Raw genomic sequence first — 20,071 nt, forward strand, 5'->3', positions numbered from 1 at the left:
AGATCCTCAAGACATTTACCAGTTGCACCTTTGTATCCCTAAACATCTCCCCAATATCCCTCAGCCCCTGGTAGCCACCATTCTGCTCTCTGTCTTTATGAATTCACTTTTTTTTAAGATTCTACATAAATGATATCATACAGTATTTGTCTTTCTCTGACAACTTACTTAGCATAATACCCTCAAGGTCCAGCCATGTTGTCACAAATGGCAGGATTTCCTTCCTTTTTAAACCTGAACAATATTCCACTATATATATCTTCATTACCCTTTCTTCCATTCAGGTATGCTTAGGTTGTTTTCATATCTTGGCTGTTTTGAGTAATGCTGCAATGAACATGTGAGTGCACTTACTTTTTTGATGTCCTGTTTTCATTTCCTTTGTATATATACCCAGAAGTGGGATTTCTGAAGCCATGTATTGGATAAGGGATTGATATCCAAAATGTATAAAGAACTCACACAACCCAATAACAAAACACCCAAAATTCAATTTAAAAATGTGTAGAGGAACTGAATAGACATTTTTCTAAAGGAGACATCCAAATGACCCATGGGTACATGAAAAGATTCTCAACATCACTAGTCATCAGGGAAATGAAAATCAAGACCACAATGAGATGTCACCTCACACCTTTTAGAATGGCTATCGTTAAGAAGACAAGAGAGGGCTTCCCTGGTGGCACAGTGGTTAAGAACCTGCCTGCCAATGCAGGGGACACGGGTTCGAGCCCTGGTCCGGGAAGATCCCACATGCTGCGGAGCAACTAAGCCCATGCGCCACAACTACTGAAGCCTGCGCATCTAGAGCCCGTGCTCCACAACAAGAGAAGCCACTGCAGTGAGAAGCCCACGCACCACAATGAAGTGTAGCCCCCACTCGCCGCAACTAGAGAAAGCCCATGCACAGCAATAAAGACCCAATGAAACCAAAAATAAATAGTAAATGAATAAAAATAAATTTAAAAAATAAATATAAATAAATAAATAAAATTAAATAAAAGAAGAAGACGAGATTGGACTTGGAGGGTATTATGCTTAGTGAAATAAGTCAGATAAAGACAAATACTGTATGTTATCACTTATATGTGAAATCTAAAAATCAAAACAAACTATTGAATATAACAGAAAAGAAACAGACTCACAGATACAGACAATAAACTAGTGGTTACCAGTGGGAAGGGGGAGGGGCAAGATAGGGTTAGGAGATTAAGAGGTACAAACTACTGTGTGTAAAATAAGCCACAAGGTTATATTGTACAGCACAGGGAATATAGCCAATATTTTATAACAACTGTAAATGGAGTATGATTGGGACTTCCCTGGTGGCGCAGTGGTTAAGAATCCACCTGCCAATGCAGGGGACATGGGTTTGAGCCCTGGTCCAGGAAGATCCCATATGCCGTGGAGCAGTTAAGCCCGTGTGCCACAGCTACTGAGTCTGCGTTCTAGAGCCTGTGAGCCACAACTACTGAGCCCACATGCCACAACTACTGAAGCCTGAGCGCCTAGAGCCCATACTCTGCAACAAGAAAAGCCACAGCAATGAGCAAGCCTGCACACCACAACGAAGTGTAGCCCCCGCTCGCTGCAACTAGAGAAAGCCCGTGCGCAGCAACAAAGACCCAATGCAGCCAAAAATAAATAAATAAATAAATAAATTTTTTAAAATAATAAAATAAATGGAGTGTGATCCTTAAAAATTGTGAGTCACTATGTTGTACACCTGAAACTTATATAATATTGTAAATCAACTATACCTCAATAAAAAAATTTAAAAAGACGAGATAAATGTTGGCAAGGATGTGGAGAAAAGAGAATCCTTGTGCACTGTTGGTGGGAATGTAAATTGGTTCAGCAACTTTGGAAAACAGTATATAGGATCCTCAAAAAATTAGAAATATGTTTTTATTAACATTTGAGGGAATTTTCTGGTACTAAAAGCAAGAAAACTTTCTTTGACTTATACACTTTATATATTCTTGACACTAATACTTTGTCACACATGCAATTTGCAAATAATTTCTCCAGGTCTGTGGTTTACCAATTAATTTTCTTAATTGTATTTTGATGAGCAAAATTTTTAATTTTGTTGAAAGCCGAAGTATATTTTTTAATCTATTAGGGTTTTTTTTCTATGTCTTTGCTAAGAAAACTTTGCCTACTCTAAGTTAGTGAAGATCTTCTCCTATGTTTTCTTTATGAAGTTTTATTTGTTTAGCTTTTTATAGTTAGGTCTGTGATCTATCTTATATTAATTTTTGTAGAGGTTGTTAGGTAAAGATCAGGGTTTATTTTCCATATTCAAGTTATTCCAGCATTGTTTGTTAGAAAGACTTTCCTTTTTGTATTGATACGTGTGTGTGTGTGCGCACATGTGCACATGTGTACATGTGAGTGCCTTGGTCATATATCATTCAGCTATATAAGTGAGGGTCTATTTGTGCACTATCTGTTCTATTGCATTGAACTATTGTCTTTCATTATGCAATGATTACTATAAGGTGGTATAAGTCCTCCAGTGTAGTTATACTTTTTAAAGTTTATTTTAAATCCTCTGCATCTTCATGTACATTTTAGATTCAACATATTAATTTATGTAAAAAATATCCTGCTTGGATTATTACTCAGACTGAATTTAATCTATATGTCAATTCGGGGAGAATTAACAAGTTGACAATATTAAGTCTCTTCAAATCCCATAGACAGGCTATTTCTTCATTTATTCAAGCCTTCGTTATGTTTGTTTTCAATGTTTTGTTGTTTTTATGGTTGAGATCTTGAATGTCTTTTATTAAATTCATTTATCAGGATTTTAAGTATTTCCAGGTTATTATAAATGTATGTTTTTCTTTTTTATTGCTAGTGTATAGAAGTACAAATTATATTTGTATATCAATCCCCTAGCCCATGACCTTGTTAAAAATCACTTATTTTTTGTAGTTTTTAAATGGATTCCTTAGGGTTTTCTACATAAATAATCATGTCATCTGTGATTAAATACAGTTTTACTTCTTTTCTAGTCTTTCTGCTATTTCTTTTCTCTCTCTTTTTTTTTTTCCTCCACTAACTAGTAACTTCAGTTCAAATTGAATAGACAGCAGACTCTGTCTTCTTCTCAATCTTAGGGGAAAAGCATTCCATATTTCTGAATTAAGTATAATGTTAGCTGTAGGTTTTTGGTACATTTCGGGCTTTTTCTCTTGAGTCCTATTTCTCTGTTTCTACACAAAATTAGCAAAATTTTATTATTTCGTGCACATTGTGGATGAGATATTGTAGAGATTCTGGATTCTGATATCTCTCTCTTATTCTTCTTCTAGCTGGAAGTTAACTTGAATCAACTGAATCCCAACTCTATACCAGCCCAGACCACATCTTAACCCCTAACTCCGTGATGGGCAGCCGCTGAAACTGTTTAGTTCTTTCAACCTTTTAGCTGTTGTATGCTCTCCAACTTTATATCTATATTTGAGGACTGCCCCTTCTGTGGCTCCCTCCTTCCAGATATCCCCATCACTTTTCAGCTGTGTTGATATACACCAAACTCTGCTGACTCCTAAAGCCAGTAAGACTCCTTTCCTTCTAGCAGCCTCACACGAATTGGGAAGTGCCCTCAGGCAAGAAGTCTTATTACTCAGGAATTTTACTCAAAGCATTTCCCTTTCCTCCAGTTTTTGTTTAATTTTGGCCATTCTTCAGTGCCTTCAAGTAGCTTTTACACCAGAGTTGATAATGGTTTTCTGCAGGAAGGTGATTCTGAAAGAAGGTATTCAACCATTACCTGAAGTGAAACAACAGTGACTAGTATTTATTTCTGTGCAGTCAAATCTATCTTTAAATCTAGCTGAATGTATCGATTATTCATTTATTATATAATACTTTCCTTCTTCTTTGTTCAAGTTCTCTGCATTATCCATTATATTACCTTGAAATTTCTGTATGTATTATCTGAACAACTAGCTCAAAACTTATTTGAAACAGGAACTATTATATGTTTTAGTGTCATTTGTTCCATGCTTAGATGATCACTTTACACATTATATATATGTTCATTAAATAAACATTAATTGGTTTGCTTCTAGAACTTGAATGCTTCCTAAGTGACCAGTTTCTGATTTTCTTTTTCTCTATCAGAACCTTATTCTGTAAGAGATGGGTGCACCAGAAAAAAAAGAGAAACCCATCTTAAGTACATTATTTATTTCTTCTTTATTATATGAATTTTACTATGGACTTCATAGAGTAATATGTTGTTTTGATATCAGTAGTAAAGGTAACCTGTTTCAACCATCTCAGACTTTTAAAATTCAATCTCCTTTAGAGAAACTATTTCATCTACAGATAAATCATTATTATCAAAATGTTCTCTCTACATATGCATTGTAATGCAAATACTGAAATTCAAATTACCAGTTGCCTTCTTGTGGTTTAATAATCATAACATTTTTATTTCCAGGTAAAATGCCATTGACTTCAACTCATGAGATTATGAAATGAATGAATTTAGAATGTGTACCAGAATGAAAGGGAGGGTGGTAATGGATCAAGCTAAGTGAATCTATAAAAATAAAATCATGCCAGAGTGAAGAAGAGTTAAAATATGCTAAATTCCTTTCCATTTTGAGTTTAATGTTACTTCAGCTCATTACGTACGTAGAGAATGGATTAGGCTAATCCCAACTATAATTATACATTCTATCAGGCATATAAAGGTAAATGAGAGAGTGTATCTGCATTGCCATAACATTCGTGTTTGAGATAATCAGCACAACAGAATTAAGCTGTCACCAAATGACACTCATTATGCAGCACAAGCCTAAAGTAGATGGAACTAACTCACTGTTGGCTTTATACTAGATGTCCAGAAACAAATATATTTAGCTAGTCTCAAATTTTAGCAAAATGCTTTTATGGTAACTGTGCTGACACTCTTTTAGATAATACACATTAGAGCTTGAAACAAATATTGTCTTACCCCTGTGGGAAAGCAAGAAGAAATCAAAATGATTATAATACTATGTTCTTTAACAGTGTACATTTGAGACTAAACTTTAGGTTTCTATCCTTGATTTGCTGACTCTTGGGAACGTGTTTGTATTTCTTAAGTTACTCAACAGTAAAAGAAATAACTTTTAAGTTTAACTTATAAGTTAAATTATATATCGCAGAATTCAAAAATAATTTAGAAATTTGGGTCTTCTCCATGTTTGATTTTTCTAACTCATCTCATATACTATTTCCCAATCACTGTAGCAGTTGAGTCAGATATTTTTGTGGTACTGTAATCATAATTCCTCTACTTATTTTGGTAATGACTTCCAGTCCATTCCAAACCTCCACCAACATTATTATATTTCAGATCCTACGTCAAGCTGTTGCAACTCAAGATTTCGGGCAAGTGTAATTGGAAAAAAAAAGTAAGAAAGGATTAGATTGAGGGTGCATGTAAGGCAGCTATCATAATTTTGTATTGTGGAATCTAATCTGAATAAGGTTGAAAGTAAGGTTATTATAGTACACTTAGAGGAGTGGGAAGCATGTGAAAACCTGGTAACATTCATAGATTGTTGGTTCTTATAAGGTCAAAGAGTTGTTGCAGTCAAGGTACTAGAGGGAGTAATCTTTAGAGAGTGAAATGTTTGAAGCTCATATTATTTAAGGATGAGCAAGCATATATTATTAATGACTAAGTGTGATCATGGAATGGTGGCTAAGGAAAAGCACACGGAAGGAAAGAAGGTCCAGAAACTGAGAGGCCAGACTTGCTAAAGAATTATCTCCATTGATGTTAGAGTCATTAATAATTGTGAAAGGTTTTATTGAGAGGGTCTTGCATATGGTTAATGAGTGAACGCAGTTGTATATGTATGAATGAATTAATGTACGTACATAGGTATGTGCATATTAGAGGGTTTAGTTCATTTATAATGTTGCTCGCATTAGAGGGCTTAGTTCAATTATAATGTTGCTCCAATTTAGTCTTAGCTGGTGCATTTAATAAGTAAAAATTAATAATAAAAAACATAACCACTATCCTGGTGTCAATCAAATACTGTTTTGTAAACAGAAATAGACTCACAGACATAGAAAATAAACTTATGGTTACCAAAGGGGAAAGAGGGGTGAGGGAGGGAAAATTAGGAAGTTGGGATTAACATATACACACTACTATATATAAAATAGATAACCAACAAGGACCTACTGTATAGCCCAGGGAACTATACTCAATATTTTGTAATAACCCATAAGGGAAAAGAACCTGAAAAGGAGTGTGTATATATATATATATATATATATATATATATATATATATATATATATATATCTCACAGTACTGTACACCTGAAACTAACATGAAATTGTAAATTAGCTATATTTCAATTAAAAAAATTTTTTTTAAAAAATGTACTGTTTTGTATCATGGCTAAATGAGGACATGTCTTGCCTTCTCTCCAAGATAATCACAATGGCTAATTCTTTATTTCTCCCACAGCTATGGTTTATAAGGAGTAAGTAAATAGAGACAGAGTCAGCTTTGAAGAGGGAACATTTGTTTTCATCAGATCTTGACATTTAGTGGCAAAGCTGTTATGCACATATGAACAGTGGAATTGTCTTTAAAAAATACCATTAGTGACAAAGTGAGAGAGTGGCATGGACATATATACACCTCCAAATGAAAAATAGATAGCTACTGGGAAGCAGCCGCATAGTACAGGGAGATCAGCTCTGTGCTTTGTAACCACCTAGAGGGGTGGGATAGGGAGGGTGGGAGGGAGGGAGACGCAAGAGGGAAGAGATGTGGGAACATATGTGTATGTATAACTGATTCACTTTGTTATAAAGCAGAAACTAACACACCATTGTAAAGCAATTATACTCCAATAAAGATGTAAAAAAAAAAAAAATTAGCCAAGGTTTAATGACCTTTTTACTCTACGCCTGATGTGCGAAATGCTTTGCATGCATTGCATTACTCTTATTATTTTTCCCCTAACTTGAATTTTTCATTTGTAACTATTCAATGATTTTTAGTAACTTTCCCGAATGATGCAGCCATCACCATAAACTGGTTTTAGAACATTCTAATCCTTCTAATAAGATCCCTCATGCCCATTTATAGTTAATCCTCATCACCCCTAGGTCCAGGTGACCACTAACCTACTTTCTGTTTCTATAAGTTTGCCACTTCTGGACATTTCATATAAATGGAATCTTACAATATATAGTCTCTTGTGTTTGGATTTTTGGACTTAGCATAATGTTTTTGAGCTTCATCCACGTTGTTGCATGTATCAATACTCGTTCCCTTTTATTGCTGAATAGTACTCTATTGTATTGATATGCCACTTTTTATTTCCATTCACCAGTTGATGGACATTTAAGTTGTTCTCAGTTTGGGGCCATTATGAATAAAGTTGCTGTGAATATTATTGTACAAATCTTGGTGAACATATGCTTTCATTTACCTTGAATAGATACCTAGGGATAGAATTGCTGGGTGGTATGGTAACAGAAGTATTCTTAAGGATAGATTTTTGTTTTCAAAAGCAGAACAGATGCTGATTATACTTAAATATATATATCTTGATATACTGTCCCAGATATAGAGCTCCTGTCTAAAACTTTAGATACCTGGAAATTTTAAAGTCCACGCACACATATCTTATTTAATGGAAATCTCATTGTTATATGTCTTTTTTTGCTGAAGGAAAGGAATGTGATCGTATGAGATGGAAATGTTCTGGAGTTGAATGTAGTAAGTGATCCGTGGTGGTTTCGCTGGGGGAAATAATGTTTAAGTCAGTATCAAAGGATGAATATGAATCACTCATGAATATGAGTGAGCTAAATGAAGAGAAACTTAGAAGAGCATTTCAATTAGAAGGAACAGCATGTGAAAAATCCCTGTGGCAGGAGGGAGCTTGAAGATTTTTGAGGAATGGGAAGAAATACAATATGGCTGGCACTTTGTCAATGAGAAGACAAGTAGAGTCTTGGCCTCAAGGGTTTGCTCATGTTCCTAAAATCAGTGAGAATCACTGAAGGGATATAAGCAGGTAGGTGACAAAATCCAATAATCTTGTCTACATTGGAAAATAGTGATTAGTCAGGATTCTTAGTGAATGTTGGGAGACCACTTACAGTCTAGCTGGGTTTTTTTCTCTCGCGTGAATGTTTTTGGGGGGAGGGGAGGAGGGGGTAAGATATTTGCCATGTTGATGTGAACAGGAAAAACACACCAGTGACTGACAGTTTGTTAAGTCATGTGTCCTGTGCCCAAGAAGGGTGGTGTTAGAAACAGTGAGCGATCCCTAAATATATGGTAATGGATCAATTAACAAAAATGGTTATGCAAATATAAAATCAATTACAAAGCATAAAGACAAATATATAAACTTTTCTTGTAATTCATAGAATGATAAGCTTCATAACAAAAAACAAAACTAAATGCAAACTTTTGACTATATACAATATTGTCCATTGGATAACTGCAATTTATAAACACCCAATATTTGTATCACTAGTAATAATAATAACATTATTAGCTACCAATTATTTAATACCAACTGTGCGAGCTACTCTAAATACTTTATATAGCTTATCCTCAAAAAACATTACTAAGTAGTTATTTTTAAACCCTCTTTTTAGATTAGAAAACTAAGGTTCAGGAACATGAAATGTCTTGCCCCAAATCTCACAGGTAATAAATAATGGAACAGGTTTCCCAGTAATGTTCCATGCGTAAGTAACCCCAGGAAGGATGCTTACTGGTTCTGCAGTTTTGCCTCCCTCCAAGCTCTTTGTGAAATAAAAGTTACATATTTCAAAACCATTTCTCTAACAAATGGAAAATAAGTCATAGGTTTTTAAAGTGGCATTTGGAAAGCCTACCTTTCATCCCATTTGTCTCTGCCAGGCTCTCCACCTTGGATGAAGTAATTCATATACAGAAAATATAGTAACCTACCCTGTCATTAATAGGTAAATGGACCTTTAGAAGTGAGCAGTTTTTTCCCCACTTCCTGCCTATCAGTTTGACAAGGCCAACTATTTAAAGGGCAATTTGTTATATATTTCTAAAATTTATCTTAAGGATATAAAATTGGGAAAAGATAAATAGAATGAAGGGCAAATGACCTCCAAATGAAAAAAGACAAATGGTCAAGGCAAAGAAATGAACCATTTTGGATCCTGTAATTAAAAGGAACTAATTGAATATTTCATGGTCATCCTAAGCATTCTGTTTTCCATATTAAAGTTAAATAGTACTTATAATCACATAATATTCCCCCTTTTCTCTAGTTGCTAGCATTATTCCTAAGATAGAATATTTCTTGCTGGCACTATATCCTGAAATAATACATACAGATTTTTCTGATTTAGTGATAAATTTTAGAAGCTGCAAATGGTAAAACTTATTGACTTGTCATCTACTGATATTCATGGTCATAAACTAGGCAATATTCTCGATGGGAAAAAAATTACTTTTTGTAGCTCTTGCTTCCTTTTTTTCTTTAAAAGAAATCCAAATAGTGCGTGAAATAAAACCTAATTTTAAAATTCTGTTAGACTTATGCCATTTTTATGCAAATGGCCAATTGTAGACGTAATAACTAAACAAGAGTGAGAAATGCTAGCAGAGTTCACTGAAGCAATGTCAATGAATGTTCCTGTTGACAATAAATAATGACAGATGGCTACCTTCTTAGTGACAGTTTCCAACTGTAATGGTTTGACACTTAAAAAGAGCACTTCCCTAATGACACAAGAATGCCCTTTACTGAAAATTATCTGTACATCATCCTTTTTATAATATGACTATTAATGTGATGCTAAATGAGTTATTTTCAAAACAAGTGTTTCAATTTAAGCTCACAGTCATAGGCAATCTATAAGAATTGTTGCAATACGTGTGTGTTCTGCCTTGCAAAGATGTCAGTGCCTGTGTGTGACCTTTCTTTTTTCTTCTAGTTTTATTGAGATATAATTGACATACAGCACTGTATAAGTTTGTGTACAGCATAATGATTTGACTTACATACATCATGAAATGATTACCACAATAACTTTAGTGAAAATCCATCTCCTATAGATACAAAATAAAAGAAAAAGAAAAAATTTTTTTTCTTGTGATGAGAACTCTAAGGATTTACTCTCTTAACAACTTTTATATGTAACATACAGCAGTGTTAATTAGTTATCATGTTGTATCAATACATTACATCCCTAGTACTTATGTATCTTATACTGGAAGTTTGTACCTTTTGACTACCTTCATCCAATTCCCCTTCCCCAACCAACCCCCTTCTTCTGGAAACCACAAATCTGATCTCTTGACCTACAACACTATATTAGTTCCTGTTACAGAACATAGTGATCTGATATCTCTATACATTTCAAAATGATCACCACTATAAGTCTAGTTACAATATGTCACTATATAAAGATATTACATAGTTACTGACTATATTCCCCACACTGTACATTTCATCCCCTTGACTCATTTATTTTGCAACTGGAAGTTTGGATCTCTTAATCTCCCTCACCTATTTCTTTCCTCCCCCCAACCTCCATCCCCTCTGGCAACCACCTGATTGTTCTCTGTATCTATAACTCTGTTTCTATTTGGATATGTTTGTTCATTTGAATTATATTTTACATTCCACATATAAATGAAATCATACAGTATTTGTCTTTCTCTATCTGACTTATTTCACTTAGCATAATACCCTCTAGGTCCACCCATATTGTTGCAAATGGGAAGATTTCATTCTTCTTCATGGCTGAGTAAAGATATACAATGAGATATACATATACCAGATCTTCTTTATCCATTCATCTATTGCTGGGCACTTAGATTACTGCCATATCTTGGCTATTATAAATAATAATGCAATGAGCATAGGAGTGTGTATATCTTTTCTAATTAGTTTTTTTTCTTTGTATTAATACCCAGGAGTGAAAGTGCTGGATCATATGGTAGTTCTATTTTTAATTTTTTGAGGAATCTCCATACTGTTTTCCATGGTGGCTGCACCAATTTATATTCCCACCAACAGTGCATCAGGGTTCCCTTTTCTCCACATCATCACCAGCACTTGTTATTTGCTATCTTTTGGATACTGGCCATTCTAACGGGTATGGGGTGATATCTCACTGTGGTTCTATTTGCATTTCCCTGATTAGCGATGTTGAGCATCATTTTATGTGCCCATGGGCCATTTTTCACGTCTTCTTTGGAAAAATGTCTATTCAGGTCCTCTGCCCATTTGTGTATTATCAATATATTTGTTAAATCATTGACATGTAATGTATTTTAGGGATCCATCCATACAATGAGATAAAAGAGACACGATATCTGACAAATTGCAGAGAATTGTTAAATATTTATAGGGAATTGATGATGCCATGATAAATAGTAGATAAACAATATATATCATAATTTTAATTAAGGATACATATCAATGCATCCTAGTTTAATTCAATTCACTCATGCTCTTACACTTAAAAAGTACCAGCCTGCAAACATAGGATTATATTAGAAACTGTACTATTTGGGGCTGCCTCCTAGACCCAGATTCCCGATTTCCTTCTTACCACCCTCCTTGGAACTGGGTCTCCCTACCTATACTTTATAATGTCATATGGTTTTATTCATGGATTTGTGACCCTGCTGCACTCTCTTTCAAATTTTTGCCTATGCTAGTCAGACACTTCCTAAGGCTTGTGACTGAGAAAAACTGATCCATCATCTTTTTGAAAAATGGCAGTGAGAACTTTCTCTAATATTACAAGAGGCCGTGCAGATGAAAAAAACAAAAAACATTGATAAGTCCATGTTAGAGAGACCTATTATTGGAGAATGGTGAGCTACTGTGTTTAAAGCTACATCTTTTACTTTTTAAAATGACGTCAGGGGAAAAATCATGCCTCCTCTCATATTTCCTCTAAGATCCCTATTGGATGTGTTCATTGAGACAGCATAGAGTTTGGGTAGTATACAGAGTAGTCCAAACCTTGTATGACAATTCCTAAGTTCTTATTGGAAATATTTTTTAAAGTATGATATATTTATCAGTAAATATGGAATAAATGATTTACACATTCTAACTAAATTCTTTTGGTAAATAGAATTCTACAAAATAGTGTTACCTGGAAATAGAGCTATTTATGTGGCCCAACTTAGAAAAAAAAATCCTTTGAGAAGATATAAGGTTTTTATAAAATATTGTTGAATTGGTTAACATGAGGTTGATATAACAATGGAAGGAAATGACTTGAGTTTTTTTTTAATTAGACACAGATGCACATGTGCACACACACACACATCTACATAGAGCAATTCCCTATTACATATTGTGTAAACAGTCACCTGTAGCTATGAGTGCAGAAACAGGATCTTTAGCACAAAATAATGAAAACTAATTCAAACAACTGGGTGTCAGGATTCTTAGGTTCCTGCCCAGATCGGTCATCAAAAACCTGGGGGACATTGGTAATGTTACTTGCCATTTAACTTTTTAGAACTTCTTCATTTGTTAATGTGGGGGTGGGAGGAGAGAAGTGGCTGGATCTTCTAAAATTTTCCTTTAGTGCTATTATTCTATAGCATTTCCAAAGAATTCTTTATTTAGAACCAATTCATAATTGGAAGCACCATCTGGTGTCCTGAAAGGGAATTTCAGGGAAAGTTTTAGTTAATTGTCTTTCCAACAACATGTGTCATTAGTTGAAGGGGACAAGAAGAATGTATCAGAATGTGTCATGTATTATCTTAACAAATCCTCATTCAGTGATATTCAGGACACCACCATGTAAGCATGTCTGACATGTTACCTATTACTATTTTCCAGATCACAAGTATAGCCTTTTAATTATTTTACTTAATTTTCTATGCTTTGTTTTAATATTATTATTCTAATATCAGTTTGGGAGCTGACATGACCTGACCATTTAGTTTGGAGAAGTACTCAGATAAAATACTATTAAATCAGTGGATTAAAATAAAATATTGTCTCGATGTAGTTTTTAACCTACAAACACTCAGATGTAAATTGTGAAAATGTCTGAATAAAGATGCCATTGAATATTATAAAAAATACATGCTTAAGGTGTGTTATGGGGTGATTCAAGTCACCTATTTTAACCTTTTCTGTCCAATATATTTGTTCATTTGGATAACCATACCTGGGGTTCTGGCATGAATTTATTTGCAAAGAACCTAAGTCCTCTGAACTCTACATACTGGAAGAAATGAAGTGAAACATTTAAATGAGGACATTTACATGTGCATGAATTATCTTCACAATATGGAGTTAATAGGTCCCTAGTGCTTTAAAGAGTAGGATCCTGAAAGAGTTATTGCCCTGTTGGGAAAAATCATGGTTAAAGTTATCGAACACTATCGTACCTTGTGAGGGAACGGACTTCATATAACTTAGCTTCATGAGTTAAAAGAAATGAACAGAGAATCTGCTGATTTTCTCATTGATGATTAAGCAGCAGTCTTTTTAGAGTTACTCTCCTGGAATTTACTACAACAATAGTAGAAGAAAAACTACCTTGTATATCTTTAAAGTTTTAAAAATAGAATTTTGAACAGTAAATAGTGTGGCACTAAAACATTTTAACCAGTTTGGATTCAACCCCATAATAAAAACGAAATCAGACTAATTAATGATAGTTATAAACCATTCTAAATTCAGAATTAAACTTAGCAAGTAATTATTCTGAAACACGCACAAAATTTATCTTAAAGAATATTTGACCATAATCAATCACCAGGTGTCTATTTACCTGTAAGGATGAAGCACATTCTAACATTTAACCATCTGTCAGTCAACATTATTTATGGAATACCTGCTGTGTATGGAACAGTTAACCTTAAAACAAATCAATCACAAAAAAGTCAAGATTTTAATACTGAATAAAGCAAATGAAAGCACCTACATCAATTTCCGGTCAATTTAATAGGAAGTTCTTCATCGTTTCGTATTTCTACTGTATACTTACTCTTGGGAATGTATTATTTGCATACACTATGTATAGCCTTTAATTAAGTAGTCAAAGTATATAGTATGCAAGTATTGCAAGTATCCTATCAGCAACTGCCTTATAGTTAGGATTACCCCACTACCTCCACACAACATTTAATAGAGGGATTTTCCTGTATCACCTAATGTGTCATTAATTAAAGGATTAACACTGGCCTGTTACCTAATTATCCTTAGATAAGATGCGATGTGATAACTTCTCTGAATCTTATAATGTTATTACCAATATTCTAAGTGAGCATTGTCGAGGAGGAAAAAATTTCCCTCTACCCTTCTAGGTTCCTCTGGCCAATCTAAGAATTAAATTAACTTGAGATAGATTAATAGGAGAAATAAAAGTTTAATGTGTATACATGGGAGAGACCCAGGAGAACCGAGTAACTTGCCAATACCATCTTCAGTCAAAGACACAAGAGGATGTTGGGGGTAATGTTTTGGGACTCGAAAGAGTAGGGAGGCAATTCACAGGGAGATAGAAAAGCAAATATTTGGTAAGCAAATGTTTGCCGGCCCATATAGAGACAATAGGACACTGATGGACTCTAATCTCTAGGCCCTGTCCAGTCTTTGGCACCACACTTCACCCATATTTTTGGTTGGTGATCTTTCTATTCTGGGAACAGGCCCTCTATCTAAATTCTTTTAGGCAGTTGGGGGAAGGTCAGCTTCTTTGGGAATCTTTTGGGCCTTGATTTTTTTCAGCTCAAAATAATCCACATGCCAAAGAGACATTTTAGGGTGGAAAATTTTTCTCCCCTACATCATTATAAAGAAATCCTCACATGGTTATTTTTTTTAGATGTGGATAGAGTATTTCTCTATTAGTTTTCTAGTTGAGTCTATTAAATTCCATGTACATATGGGCACTTAATATATTTTAGAGATTTTATTTATTTTGCTATTACCTCCAGTTTAAAATGCAACTAGGAAACAATATTAGGATATTACCTAATGTGGGCTGTTAGATTAAAGGTGTCTCACCCCCAAAATGAGGATACTTCAAGGCTGGACTTTGAAAAGTGAGCAGTTCACTACTTTAGTGTAAACTGGAATGAGAGGAAGAAAAAAGAGAAGGAAAGGAGGAAGAAATAAAAGAGGGAAGGAAAGAAGAAAGAAAGGAAAGAAGGTAGGGAAGAAGAAAAAGAAAGAAAGAGAAGGGAGGAAGGAAGGAAAGTCTTAACATTAAAAACATTAGTTCCTGTAAGAAAATAGTTTTCATTCAGAGTTTCATTTTATTACCTTAAAATAAGGAGTATATTGACTTTCCTGAGAAAGAATGTCTATGAATATACACAAAGTTTTTGCCAAAGATCTAGAAGATGAAAATTATATTAAGTCTAAATTATTTTGTCTTATTTCTGGTTATTTAATTTTTTTCAGCTTTATTGAGATATAATTGATATACAACCATGTATTTGTCAACAGATGAATAAATAAAATGTGGCATATTTGCACAATGGAATATGTTTCTGCTTTAAAAACGGAGGACATTCTGACACAAGCTACAACATGGGTGAACCTTGAAAACATTATGCCAAGTGAAATAAGACAGTCATGAGAGGGTAAATGCTATATGATTCCACTTATATGAGGTACCTGGAGTAGTTAATAGAGACAGAAAGTAGAATGGTGGTTTCCAGGGGTTAGGGAAAGCAAGGAATGAAGTTATTGTTTAATGGGTACAGAGTTTTGGTTTTATAAGATAAAAAAAGCTATGGTGGTGGATAGTGGTGATTGTTGCACAACAATGTAAGTGTATTTAATGCCACTGAACTATATACACTTAAAAATGATTAAAATGATAAATGTTATATTTATTTTACCACAATTAAAAATAAATAAGAATAAATTTTAAAATTAAAACAAACCATCTATCTCCTTACTCTCATAAAAACCAATGATTATTCTTTGTAGCAATTAAGAAAATGCCAAAATTTAAAACTATAGTTTTCCATAACTCCATAAACCTATAAAAACGTATCTTCTTAGTTTACATCATCACTACGTCTTTCATTCTTTCCTCTGCATATTTAAATATGCATTTTCTAATATAAACTATATTTTTTCCTTTCCTGTGTTCTCTGGTTACTTTATATCCATTTTAATCCTAATACTTTTAGATAATGGCAGGCAGCCTCATCAATTCATGAATAAATATGTATATAGATGGGTTTTTAAAAGAATACTGAAAGAATAAAATTTACTTAAATCCAATTACCAGTGTATTTAAAATAACTAATTATTAACCAGTGATAAAGTCCAAAGTTAGCAATTAAAGGCCTACCTTGTTTTATTGAGCTTCACTTTATTGCACTTCACAGATAATGCATTTTTTTTTACCAATTGAAGGTTTGTGGCAACCCTGCGTGGAGCACGTCTGTTGGTACCGTTTTTCTAACAAAATTTGCTTACTTCATGTCTCTGTGTCACATTTTGGTAATTCTCCCCATATTTCAAACTTCTTCGTTATTATTATATTTGTTATGGTAATCTGTGATTAGTAATCTTTGATGTTACTACTACAACTCACTGAAGATTCAGATGATGGTTAGCATTTGTGAGCAGTAAAGTAATTTTTAATTAAGGTATATGCATTGTTTTTTAGACATAATGCTTTTGCACACTTAATAGACTACATCATAGTGTAAACATAACTTTTATATGCACTGGGAAACCATAAGATTCTTATGACTCACTTTGTTGTAATATTTGCTTTACTGCGGTGGTCTGGAACTGAGCCTGCAATATCTCTGAGGTGTGCTTGTATTGCATTTTTCAATGTAACTGAAGTCAATTAAAACATTCTATTTTTATTTGATTTTAGCATTGGAAAAATTTAAACTACTGTATTTGGTTACCATTGCTACTGTAATAAATTATCACAAACAATGGATGAAAACAACATAAAATTATTACTTTACAGTTCTGAAGGTCAGAATTCCAAAAAGGGTCTTAATGGGCTAAAATCGTGAAATTGGCAGGATTGCGTTCTTTTCTGGAAGCTCTAGTGGACCATCTGTTTTCGTGCTTTTTCCAGCTTCTAGAGGCTACTTGAATTCCTTGACTCATGGCCTTCTTCTATCTTCAGTCAACAGTCACATCACTCTAGCCTCTTATCCCATCAAATCCCCTTCTCTGCTCTCTTCTCCTGCCTCCCTTTGCACCTGTAAAAACCATTGTGATTCTACTGAATCCACCCAGATAATCTAGGATAATCTTCCCCTTTCAAGGTCATGTGATTAGTAACCTTAATTCCGTCTACAACTTTGATTCTCCTTTGCTGTGTAACCTAACATATTCACAGGTTCCAGGGATCAGGATATGGAAATCTTTGGGGGGCATTATCCTGCCTGCCACAATCACATTGGTGAATTGGAAACTCTAGACAGCTAAACTTGTATTTTTTTATTTGTTTTTCAAAATACATTTGAGTTGCTAAGTTTTTATTTGATTTCCAAAGATAGTAGGGAGACACAGAAAAAAAACAACTAAAAGGGCAATCTAAAAAATGCTCAAAGGACTCTTGACAAGGATTCATGTGTATTTTATGGCTACTGCTAAACAATAATTAGGTACCTGGTATATGATCAGGATGATGTTCAAGTGATTAATCAGGCCTGGAAACATGAAACATATAATTGCAAAGAAACAGACATGTGATGCGAATAACTCCTATCCAGATCAACTTCTCTCACAGCAAATCTACAAGCATAAGTAGAAATATAATTCTCTTTGTTAATTTAGATATGGAGAATATTGAATTAATGACCCCATAGGACACCATGATATATTCTGTAACTATCATGTCAATAATTTACATTTATTCCCCAAAAGACAAAAGTAGGAGATAAACATTTTATTAACCTTTAAAATCTTCCCAAACACAATTATGTCTTTCCGGAGACACTGACAACTTCCATTTTTAAGCCTATACTTTCCTCCCTGTGTTCAGACATAACATTTTCCTGTTCTATGTGCTTTTTATCAGTGCTCGTTCACCTTGTTAAAGGGTTTTGAGTCTAAGAATGGAAATCTGAACCATACAATTTATGATTCATTCTTGTACACTCTTTCCTCTAAACTTTCCAACCCTATTACAGCCATTCATTCATTAATATCCGTACCCCTGAGAAGTGAAGTGGACAACTAACTCCTTTGATAGAAAGGGGAAAGAAAATTTAAATGACTTTGCTTTTAATTAAGTTACTACAGTCACAGAAGCAGATCCTTATTTCTTCACTATTTTCATTATACTAATAGCATGGGATAGTACAAATATGAAACACAAGAAACTACTTCCCTTTTTGCACAAAACTCAATATTATTGTAGATTTTTTTTTTTACCATGGAAAGAAAGAAAAAAAGATTTATTTGCCCCTTCTTCATATTATCTTACTGAACAATTTATGGAAGGAAATTGGGAGGCAATATGCTTGGTGGTTAAGAGTGTAGAATGGAAGAAACATGCCAGGATTTGGTTTATAATCCTTTTCTTAAAAACTGTGTGATTTGAGACAATTTTCTGAGCCTCAAATTCATCATATGTGAAGTGGGGATGAGAATAATAGGAGGTACATCACAGAGTTGATGTGAGAAATAAATGAAATATGATGCACTAAGCATGTAGAATAGTCCTGGCTACATTCTCATCAACAACCCCGCTTCTTTTGTTTCACATTTAGAGTCAATGAATAATTACTGACTGTCCATCATAAACCAGTCATTGTAACATGCACTTTCATGTACATGTTTAATAAACTGTCCTGTTACATGATTTTTGAGGTGAAGTGCCTTGCATCTTAGTGAACCCAATAGAAACAGATCATCTCACTGAAGGAAAATTTTTTACTAACCGACCCAACATTTCCAACTGGCCACAGGTTCTGTCAATTAAGATCCCATGTATTGAGATAAGTCCCAGAAAGTTCCACTGTGAAATGGAAATAAAATTTCAACTAAGGCTCACATTTATCCAAGTTCTCAAACTGGTGGGTGCCCACTTTTAAAAATCTGTATGGCTCTATCTTTTGCTTTACACAAACTGCTCGTGCAAGGGTGGGTACGTCTCCTCCAAGACTTCTATTTGACAGGCTTCTTCAAACAAGATCATTTTGTAATGTATAAAAATATCAAATTACTACGTTGTATACCTGGAACTAATATAATAGTGTAAGTCAGTTATACTTCCATTAAAAAAAAGAAGAAACTTCCATTATTATGTAATTGACTAGATAAACTGTCCCTCATGTACTTTTCCTATAAATATATCAAGCAACATGGTGGGTGGGGTTTTTTCTTTTGGATCACTTTTCCTGGTACATCTAGCTAAGCCAGATCCAGAATAATGAAACAGAAGATTTTGTTCACTGTAGACTTTCTCCCTATAAGTTTTCCCAATAAAATTTATGTTATATTTAAACCATATAAGTATGGGACTGTGTTCTTTTTATGATACACATATTTCCTGTGACTCTCTAGTAAATACCAAAAACATCTATGGAATAATGAAATCAATGAGTGAAGATAGAGAAGAACCTATATGGTGGTGGAATGGTCATTCTAATGTATTTGTATACTATTTTTATAGGTGATGTTTTTCCAGCTACATTGACAGTGTTCTTGCCAAGAGTCAAGAGAAGCTGAACACCCATTTTATTCTTAAATCACTTTATCACAGGTCAGTAAGTTGATGGTTATATCATTTTGGATTCCTTGTGGTTACATTTAATAGAAACTCAGTTATATTTACAAAGTTTTAAATATTGTTTAACTCAACATATGGTTTTCAAACAGTAACTATGTGCCAGACACTTTTCTAGATACTATGGAAATGTAAGTGACCAAAAGAGGCAAAAATATCTGCACTCATGGAAATTACATCTTAAGAAGTAAGAGAGAAAATAAAGAAATGAAATATATAATATGTTAGAGGGTAATAATTACTAACAATAACTGTAAAGGGAAAAAGGTGCTGAGATTTTAGATAGGATGTGAAACAAGGGCCTATTGAG

The sequence above is a fragment of the Delphinus delphis genome, chromosome X, assembly GCF_949987515.2.
Source record: "Delphinus delphis chromosome X, mDelDel1.2, whole genome shotgun sequence".
NCBI lineage: Eukaryota > Metazoa > Chordata > Mammalia > Artiodactyla > Delphinidae > Delphinus > Delphinus delphis.